This window comes from Schistocerca gregaria, chromosome 5 (assembly GCF_023897955.1).
Source record: "Schistocerca gregaria isolate iqSchGreg1 chromosome 5, iqSchGreg1.2, whole genome shotgun sequence".
Lineage (NCBI taxonomy): Eukaryota > Metazoa > Arthropoda > Insecta > Orthoptera > Acrididae > Schistocerca > Schistocerca gregaria.
Window position 1 is genome coordinate 511,373,660 of NC_064924.1, and position 11,448 is coordinate 511,385,107.

Below are 11,448 nucleotides of genomic sequence, written 5' to 3' on the forward strand. Positions count from 1 at the left end.
TGACTTTCTTTATTTCGTAAAAGTTTGTTAGGTGAACATTTATATGACGAGGAATTCTTAAAACTGGGCCTTCCATATGCTGCTTACCTTTTTCTTTTGAACCATTCTCCCCAATTTTTCACCTACACTTAAGAAATGGTTGTTAAGTACATTAGCTACTTGCCTACTGCTGGTTATGATGGTCTCATTCTATTTAATAGTAATACTACCTACCCCAGTGGTTACTTTTCTAGTCTCCCTACTAACAACATTCCATACTGATTTGATTTTATTGGTCAGATTGCTAATTTCACCTCTAATACACATATTTCTTGATTTTCTGACTACTTTCCTCAGTATTTTACAATAATTTTTATAGTGTAAAATTACTTCTGGGTCTTACCTATTCTTGCTGTCCCATAGAGTCCTCTTTTTCTTTCTGAAGACACTTTAATACATGTAGTAATCCAAGGTTTCTTTAAAAACTACTTGGTGTTATATTTAGCAATTTGTTTTTGGGCAACTATATTCCAAGAGTGACATAAATGTATCAAGAAATTTGTTACATTTATCATTATCATTTGGATCATTATATACTTCTCATCAATTAACATTTCTTAAACTTTTTCTGAAATGCCCTATAGATACCAGGTTGAGCAACCTTACAGTTTTATGTAGTGGTTTCTGAATTGTACACTCTGCTCAGTTTTGTAAGTTAACCTGCTGTGCATCGTGGTCTGATAACCCATTTGTCACAGGGAAAGCATGTGTTAGTTCTACATCCTCATATTGTATAAATACATCATCTCTATCAAAAAATGGATCAAATGGCTCTGAGCACTATGGGACTTAACATCTGTGGTCATCAGTCCCCTAGAACTTAGAACTACTTAAACCTAACTAACCTAAGGACATCACACACATCCATGCCCGAGGCAGGATTCGAACCTGCGACCGTAGCAGTCGCGCGCTTCCGGACTGAGCGCCTTAACCGCTAGACATCATCTATCAGAGTGCCACTGTCTTGAGACATGCTGTAGGGAAGTTCATCATTGGTTCTATGTTGTACGTCATTAATAATACTTCTAGTTCACTTTTCCTATCAGAATTGCTCAGAAAGTTTACACTGGAACACCTGCAGATTAATAACTTCTCCTTTTTGACTGACAGACAGTATAATAGGGAGTCAAACGTTTTCATGAATAGCTCCCAATCTCCTAACACGACGTTATCTAGCTGTAGTTCACATGCACAAACATCAAAGTGCTGATCGACACAAAATTTTCTTACTTTGCAGTTTTTTATTTGTTATCTTGTTTTGTGTAAATGGCAACTCCTCCTTTATCCATGCTAGATGTGGAAGTATAAGATGCTAAATTACACCCATTTATAATGACGCTTTCTATCCCCATAGTTACATGGTGTTCAGAGAGACAAAGTATAACAATCTGATTCTTATTTTTGAGATCATCTAAACATACTAACAGCTCATCTACTTCATATTTTATTCCCCTGATATTCTCATGAAATAAATTGATATTACCCTGAGCTTTATCCCTACTTACTGTAGATGAAGATTTATTTATTGTATTTTTCTTGCTTGTTGTCTGTATGGATTTTGGCTCTAACCTAAGAAGCTTGTCTTCCTTGTCCCATTAATCACATGGATCATTCCTTGTGTAACTGTGCACCCCCCTCCCCCCCTTACAGATTCTGCTAATAAGCTAACTTATTTTTTTCCACTTTTTGTTTCGGTGCAGGCCATGTATAATATATCCATACCAAACAATAGCATCAACTGGAACTATACTTATGTGAGATTTTGCTAATAACTGGAGCATCATGTTCAGCTCAGCGTTAACATGCCTTACTGCATTGTCTACCCAGGAGCGATCATGTTGCTGAAAGACCTCCACAGACCCCAGTTTCTGCTCCTATTTTATCCATGTCACCCCTAATACTATATCTTGGATTCATAGCCAAGCTGTTTCCTGCTCAACCAACAGCGATTATCTGATTTTATTTCTCAAAGTCCCTACATAGCTGACCTAAGTTTTCTGTCACCTGGCTAAAGTTAGTACCTGGTTGCACTACGTCTATGACCTGGTACCCTGCACCTAATGTTTCCTGAAACTGCTGGTCTACACCCCTCCCATAGCTGCTACCTAGAAGCAGAATTTCTCTTTTCTTATTCTGATTTGATCACGACTTGTCTTTTTTCTTTAAACTAATACTCTGCTTTAAACTACATTCAACTACATCTGGATGAGGTCCTTCTCCCACTACTTCAGATAGCAAGCCAAACGAAGTTACCACCTGAGTTTCTAAAGCTTTTTCAACAGTTTCCCTTTCTCGCCCTCTGCTTGCTACCTTTTCCCAGCACGCTGTCTCTTTTTCTCCTATAATCTACATATTCCAAATTCGAAATTTTTAATTCAGCCTTCAGGACACAAATTTTTCTGTCCTTTCTACATAACTTACATTGCCATGGCAGAGCCTCATTATCTACCCCCGGTTCCTCCCCGCTACATTCGTCCCATTGAAATCATAATCTACGGTCTTCACAGAACACCCGCTCCTTCAGATTTCTGCGTCAACCACCACATATGTCACACATATTTTGATAGAAAAATGTACACAAAAGCAGAGAATAACGTAGCACAAGAGCACTGAAATTTCGTAACCCATACTAATACTTAACTAAACGCTAATGTAAGCATGCTTTTAAACTTATTTTCGAAAGTTTTAACTGACTACCTAAACACTATATGACAGACATGAATTAAGTTAACTTAGAATCCCTTAGTCAAGTCAAAAAATTAGGAGACCATTTGAGGAGCTGCTTGATTGACAAATAGTGGCTTCGTTCCCGCAAGCTGATAACTCCCGGAGAGAGGTTGCGCTAACTAGATTCTCCTTTATATCCGTACCGTTTGCCGCCCATGGGTTGAGGATGATACGGAATTCGGTCGGTACCGTTGAGTGTTCAAAGGCCTGCTCAGGAAGTGTTTAGCTTTAATTTTTAGTTTCATCAGCGGTTGAGCGTGGTATGTCAGAAATCTTTAACTGGTAGGGGAAAAAAGCAGTGCGATGTTTGCATCCAAAATGTAGTAGATGCCAATGAAGCGTAATGGAAAGAAAGTAAGGATTTGTGTTGGATGAATACAGAGTATTGTCAACAGCAAAATGTGCCATACTTGGAGTAAGTACCAAGACAGGCTAGAGAGTGAGTTGCTGTGAGCAATTCAACGATAGGATTATTCTGCTTAGCAACAGGCTGACGTCGCAAGAAGAATACGACAAGATATAGTATGCGAGACAATTGAAGTGTTATTCGGAATAGAAAAAAAGACAAAACTCAGGGACTGGTTGACATAGGGGAAAGAAACGAAGAACACCATGGTAGAATACGGACTCGGCTGGAGGAAAGCAGACTTCTTGACGTCCGCAATAGATTTCAGCTCCAAACACGCACACATACACAGACACACACGCACACACACACACACACACACACACACACACACACACACACACACACACACAAACACACACACACACACACACACACACACACACATACACGTACAATACATTTCAGGTGGAAATAACAAATACGCTGCTCAGAAATCATTAGAACGGGAGCTACACTTGGAAAAAGCCAGGAGACACACGAAGATACCAGCTGTAACAAATTGTGATGCGACAGAGATTACTTCATCAGATGTTGTTGTTGTTATGGTCTTCAGTCCTGAGACTGGTTTGATGTTGCACTCCATGCTACTCTATCCTCTGCAACCTTCTTCATCTCCTAGTAACTACTGAAACCTACATCCTTCTGAATCTGCTTAGTGTATTCATCTCTTGGTCTCCCTCTAAGATTTTTACCCTCTACTCTGCTCTCCAATACTAAATTGGTGATCCCTTGATGCCTCAGAACATGTCCTACCAACCGATCCCTTCTTCTGACCCTGTATTCGCCTGACCAAAAATCTTGTTCCTCCTGCCACCGAACTTCACTAATTCCCACTATATCTAACTTTAACCTATCCATTTCCCTTTTTCAATTTTCTAACCTACCTGGCCGATTAAGGGACCTAACATTCCAAGCTCCGATCCGTAGAACACCAGTTTTCTTTCTCCTGTAATGACGTCCTATTGAGTAGTCCCCGCCCGGAGATCCGAATGGGGGACTATTTTACCTCCGAAATATTTTACTCAAGAGGACGTCATCATCATTTAACCATACAGTAAAGCTGCATGCACTCGTTCGCAGTTCCAGCACAGCAAGGCCGTTTTGGTTAGTGTTACAAGGCGAGATCAGTCAATCATCCAAAAAGGCTGCCCCTCTTCAGGAACCACACGTTTGTCTGGCCTCTCAACACATAGCCCTCCGTTGTGTATCGCTCAGGCAAGCAAGCCTCCCCACCAACGGCAAGGTCCATGGTTCATGGGGGGACTTCATAGAAGTCGTATCTGGCAGGTCAGGGTGGTCAGAAACAGTTTGAAAGCTAGTTACGATGCTGCGGCGTAGGTCGAGCTTAGAAATAAATGTTAAGAAAAAACTTGATACGTTGCACCATTTCCGATTTTGTTGGCAGTGAAGTTAGTCAAATGGAACATTGCAAGCGTAGTTTCAAACTGCCTGCCAGAGACACAGTTGCCAGACGTGTGGAAGTGTTTACTTAGCTTCGAATCTAAACGGAAATAAATACCATAAGACAATGGCATAGGTAAGCTTGACACAAGTAATACTTGGCAAGTTTACAAGTATAGTCAGAGCTATGGCAGAAGGAGCATTGAACATTGTGCAAAATTGGTGCTGGAAAGGGTCAGTCCTAAGAAGACAGTTGTAATACCATTTACGAAGAAGCAGATCCAACACGCATGTTGGAATCTCAAGCTTCTCGATGAATATCAGTGAAGGGGATATATAGAAATATTTAGAGGTAACCCTGCATGAGAAACTATCGTGGACCTCTCACATCCGGAGCATATGTTCCAAGGCGAAAGGTACTCTAATGAGTACCAGGAGAGCATGTGGTAAAAACTGGGTCTTAAGTCCGAAGAGTTTGTACTGGATATACACCATGGTAGTAAGACCTGTGATCAATTATGGGGCTACAGTTTGGTGGAGAAAGGCAGAACAGCAGGTAGGTCCTGAGGAGCTTGCTATGGTGCAGTGATTGGCCTGCTTAGCCGTTACAGGCGGAATTAGCAGAACACCCACTGTTGGGATTGGGATGGGAACCATGCTGGACATTCCCTCATTACACCTGTGGGTAAAGATGGAGGCAGCAGCTGGAGCACACAGGCTAAAGATGGCGAAAACTGGAACTAACTGGGGTATCCATGATCTCACACTAAAATACTGAGTAGGGTACACATAGGTGTGGTTAGGGAAATGCTGTCCGAGTATATAATAACTCCCAGCTACTTCAACGAGCCTTTCAATGCAGTAATTGGAAGTAGAGATCTCTAGGAGAACAGATTTCGTCACCTTACTGGACACATGGTCTGGTTCATTGAGGGTTCGAAAACAGACCGAAGTGGTGGAATCGGGGTATACAGGGTACAGCCAAGGCTGGAGAGTGCAATCTCTCAAGGGAAGATGGCCATTGTGTTTCAAGCAGAAATATCTGCTCTCAGGGTTGTGTGTGGAGGAGAATTTGCGGAGGTGCTACAGAGGACGTAGCATTTTCATTCATTCAGAGAGCCAAGCAGCCCGGAAAGCACTGGCATCATCTGCAACAGGGTCAAAGAACGTTGCAAAATGCCACAAAGTCCTTGGGGAGCTAGGGGATAGCAATAGGGGAAACCTATTATAGGTCCCTGGAAACTCAGGGATTGGTGGTAATGAGCAAGCCGTTGTGGCCGAGCGGTTCTAATCTCTTCAGTCCGGAACCGCGTGACCACTACGGTGGCAGGTTCGAATCCTTCCTCGGGCATGGATGTGTGTGATGTTACGTTTAAGTAGTTCTATGTCTAGGGGACTGATGAACTCAAATGTTAAGTCCCATAGTGCTCAGAGCCATTTTTGGTAATGAGCAAGCCAAAAGGTTGGTCAGGATAGGGGCGATGACACCATTTATTGGACCTGAACTGTGCTGACAATCAGTAAGACAATGATCAAAATAAAACTACAAGACGACAAGGAGACAACATGTAGAATATGGGGCTAAGGTCCAAAAGCAAAAACATGCAAGGTATTTATGTCGAAGCCATGTTCTAGGCTTGAACAGGAGGGAAACGAAAGTCATTGTTAGACTATTGGCAGACCATGAGAATTTCAAAAAACACCTACATACAATGGGGATAATAGGAGAAGACCCCAAATGTAGCATGTGTGATGTGGACGAGGAAACCGCATCACATTTGATCTTCGAATGCGAGGCATTGGAGATTAAAGGACAGAACTTTCGGATCAACCAGACATGAAGAAATTGTGTCTAGCAAAGCACTAGTAAAGGATCTCCTAGCGCTGTTCAGGGGCATTGGTTGGCTTTCCTAGAGACACAGGGAACGATACCGCACAATAAAATCTGTTTCGGTGCGGGCAGCAGCAGGCTTGACCACTGTTGCCGGCCGCGGTGGTCTCGCGGTTCTAGGCGCGCAGTCCGGAACCGTGCGACTGCTACGGTCGCAGGTTCGAATCCTGCCTCGGGCATGGATGTGTGTGATGTCCGTAGGTTAGTTAGGTTTAAGTAGTTCTAAGTTCTAGGGGACTTATGACCTAAGATGTTGAGTCCCATAGTGCTCAGAGCCATTTCAACCATTTTTTTGACCACTGTTGTTTTTGCTTCACTGATAAAATCAAATCAAATCAAGCTTGACACCCATTTCCCACAGTAGTAAACGAAGCTGTAACTTGTATCGCTCTGATGTTCAATTTGAGGAAACCAAAAGAACACGTTTGATAACACTGTCTCGGACAGGCTGCTTGAATTTTCGCGGGCAACGATCTGACTGGCAAACTTCAACGCTAATTAATCGAAAACTGTGCAACGTATTGAATTTACCTTAACAATTATTTCTCAGCATCGCCACTCTGCATCACTTTTACAAGCTTGTAAGACTGTACCTGACCTCCAGCTGACCACCTCACTGCATGTTTACACTACGCTCGAACTCTTACTGGAATTGGCGAAATGCCGCGGGTAATGAGGATAATGGGCAAGAGCGCTACATTAGCAGAGTGTGGATAAGTGAAGAGTTCGGGTGTGACAGGAGACGTGCGAGAATAATCCGTGCAGCTGAAATAACCACTGTGTCCAGATGGCATAATGGTTAACGCATCTGCCTCATAGGCAGGTGACGCGAGTACGAATCCCAGTCTGGCACAAATTTTTAAGTTTCCCTATTGACTAAAATTAGTGCCATCTTTCAGCTAATGTTAGTGATTCCTTTGTGTCTTGGTTGACTCATAATTGCTGTGGGAACGAAATTGCGTCTGTTCTTTTGGACAATCTCGGATCACAATTTAGTAATTATGAAAAGGACATTGAAGTTTAATGGACTCGTAAGAAAGAACCATGAACAATGAATAAGCATACTGAGGTACAGAGAAAAGGTGAAAGGCATTCAGAGTTCTGGAAAGCATTAGACAGTGTAATAGTCAAAATCACAGCATATTTATCGATTGAGGGTGCACGCAATTTCTGATGCCATGCATCAGCAGATCTGCCTCACTGCCATCTACCATTCTTTCCACAAATGAACAAATTCAGCCGAAATCGATATTAAAGCAACAATCTGTAATGTAGACTGCGCTTCGTCCGCAGAATTATAAAACAGTGTCGTTGTCATTGTTTTTCCCTAGCGAATGGAAGCCACCTTTACGTTAGCGAAAATTAATAGAAGAAGAGGAAGAAAGAGAGAAATTTTGTAAAGTACTAGTCACAAGGGCATTCATGACGCTCTGTCTTGTTTTTGCACTAAAAATTTCATTATATTCGGAGAACGCAATGTTAGTAAATACAAACGGCACTTGGCAGTAGACACGAGGGAATGATAGTTATTTCATTTGAGCAGTTGAGGGTATTACCACTTTCCAGTAGTTCCTCGTGGATTACTTCAGATTCGTACTTTTTTCAACTTATTTGGGAATGATATATTCAACTGGTAGCGTCCTGTAAAAATCTAGAAAACTGCGTTTGCGATGGGTAACGTCTAGAGCGGATGGTTACGATAAGGAATGTCGTAGTAGTAAATTGCAAACAAAAGCTGGACTTCGTGTTACACGACGAAAAAATCTGTACAGTATACTCACATCTCTTACTAAGAAAACTGACTAGTATGGTAAGCAGGGATTTGAGCTGTTTTTTTGGAAAAGGCAGTTACAGGCTGTGGCGTCCAACCTCCAAGGTTGAAGAATAGATTTGGAATTTGAACTAGGACACTGCGTTTGATTATAGCGATCAGCACACTGATGTATCGTCCGTGATATTCATATAGATTCTAGTGATACAGCTTCACCAGCCGGTGTAGCCGAGCGGTTCTAGGCGCTTAAGTCTGCAACCGCGCGACCGCTACGGTCGCAGGTTCGAATCGTGCCTCGGGCATGGATGTGTGTGATAGCCTTAGGTTAGTTAGGTTTAAGTAGTTCTAAGTTCTAGGGAACTGATGACCCCAGATATTAAGTCCCATAGTGCTCAGAGCCATTTGAACCATTTGATACAGCTTCCTTTGATTACCGATGTGTCGTTCAAGGTTGCGAAATGCGTAATATAAATAGGAATTTAAATCCCGCCGTAGTTCGCCTCTGGAACAAGAACACTGAAATATATGGCAAAATCATTCACCGAGCTTTTCTACGTATTGGCGGGATATCTGAGATAAAATTAGCGGTGTAATTCACACTGATAACATCCGAGATAGTAGGAAGAAAACAATGGAAGATTTCGAAGAAATGTTGCGCAAAAACCTTGATGATAGGTTCTGTAAGAATTCTAATCGCACAATAATATGTCAGAGCATAACAAAGATTTGAATCAAGGTGCATCTCCCGTTGAAACCTTTAGGCAGATGATAAAGGTGTAGTAAAAGGGGTATCTCCTGGTTTCGGTTTTAGCAGACAGGAAAGACTGGGACGTTATTTGTTCTTTGCCCAAATCTTCGCTACATAATAGTTGTTCCCAACCAAGTAGCCCACTCGATACCTCGAGAGACGACTCCATTACGGACGGATAACGAAGTTCTGTGCAAATTTGCCCCGCAAACAAATTTTCCAAACATAAGCCGATTGTCAGTCGCCATTGTCAAATACTGTAGGCCGTTGAAAACGAAACAAAACAAAACAAAGCAAAAAGGAACTGCATGTACGGGTGCGGAAAAGTGTGTGAGTGTGTGTGGAGGAAGGCAGGGAGGGAGGGAGGGAGTCAGGGGGTTAGGAACGTTAACTTGAGGATTGGATAATTCAGTGGTTTCTCTCAGAACGTGAATTATGTGATCAAAGAACTGGGAACGCGTACTGGCCACCATTTTTCGTGTTCGTAGTGGGCTACATAAGAACTAAGTGCCAGTATTTTATTCTTTGTTGTTCTCTTCCAGTTTTCTTTCATCTGTTCACTATGTTTTTTCTTCGTGTCAGGTGACCACTTCAAGGCAAATTTTTTCACTCTCCTGCTTTGGAATCTTTTCTTACTTACTACGTTTTCTCTAAACACTTCTACACCAGTTATTTCTTTAGATTTTAAATTATTTTTTTAATTTTTTATCGTTCAAGGATGCAACTTTTTCTTGAATTCTTATCCCACAAATTTCGTCTGCAAATGCGACACACTTTATTCCAGTATTTTTGTTTCCTTTTCCCAACTTTATTGATGAACGTTTATATTCATTCAGTTTTTCATTCCAGTTTCTCACTATTTTTTCCCAGGACACAATTTCAAAGATTGGCGGGTAGACTATCACCTTGGCGTACAGATGTGTTTCTTTCAAAGAGCTCAGACGTTTCTCTCACGAAAGTCACTGTCCAGAGCTATGTGGTATATCGCCTGGTTGCGTAGCGGGCATGTAACAATAGTATGTTTACGGAGCAGACACAGACGGGGGATCATCCTAGCAAAGATGTTGCTGCCGATGGGGAAATCCATTAAGGTAGGTGACTGAGATGAGACTTAGACAAAGGGCAGATTATTATTACTCTGAGCCTGTGTACGAGTATCTCGAAAACGGTGAGATGGTCAAATGTTCACATAATACTGTCGTGAGCAGTGCAAAGAGGTAGAAGGACAGTGAAACTATCACCAGGCACTAAACCGTTGGACTTCCACGACTATTCATAGAACATGGGGTTCGGAGGCTTGTCTCCTCTGCGAAGTAGGATATATGGTGACCTATGGCATCTCTGCCGAGGAAGCACAATGCTGACGCACGCATAAGTGTTTCGGAGCCCATCGTTCATCTTACATTCTTGAACATGGAGTTCTGCAGCAGACAACTCATGTTTGTTCGCTTTTTAACCCATCGACATCGTCAATGATTACAATGCGCAAGGGACCATAGGGGTTCGATCGTCGATCAATGCAAACGAGTCGGCGCTTCGAATGAATCACATATTTGCTACACTAGGTTGATGGTCGTCTCTACAAACGCCATGATCGAAGTGAACAGAGGCTCAATACGTGCAGCGCGCCACGGACGTAGGCTAGTGTGAGTGTTATTGTGCTATGGGAGACATTTTCTTCCGCTTGCGCGGGACAGGTGGTAGTAACCGAACCACCTGTATCCCTTCATGCTTTATCTTACCAGTCGAAAACGACGTCACGTTTCAGCAATTTAACTGTCCCTATCTCGGAGCCAGAATCGTGCTAAAGTGGTTGGAGGAGCGTTATAGTGAACTCACGTTGATGTAAATCCTATGGATCCCACCTGGGTCGCTATCGAGTACTATCACCGCCTACGCAAATCAGCGGCCTGTTATTTACGCGAATCATATTACCTGCGCTTAGTCATCTAATGCTACATACCTCCACAAACCAGTCAAGAAACTGTAGGATCCCTGATACGCAGAATCAATTATGTATTTCGTTCGGCAGACGGACAAACAAGCTATTAAGCACGTGGTCATAAGGGTTTCGGCTCATCAGTGTATCTAAGTATTTCATGAATTAGTTTTGGTACTTCAGAATTTTCACCAAATTATCGGAATATTTCATCTATAGTTTCTTCTTTTAACACCGTGTTTACTACTATAGATATGAGAAGAGAGGGAAGAAGTTGCGAAAAATGTTAACAAGAATTAAATGTGTACTTCTATTAGAAGCAAAGGTAGATACAGCAAAGTGTATTATAAATGATAATAGCGATTTGCTATTCTTGAGAAGTGAGGAAGACACGGAAGAACAAATAATTTACCTCATCTGGATCGAGAATATACGAAATGAAGGAGCAATGAAAATATCAGAATTGTACTGATTCACATGAATAAAGTTCTCTAAATTCCATAAGTAAATATTAATATGAAAG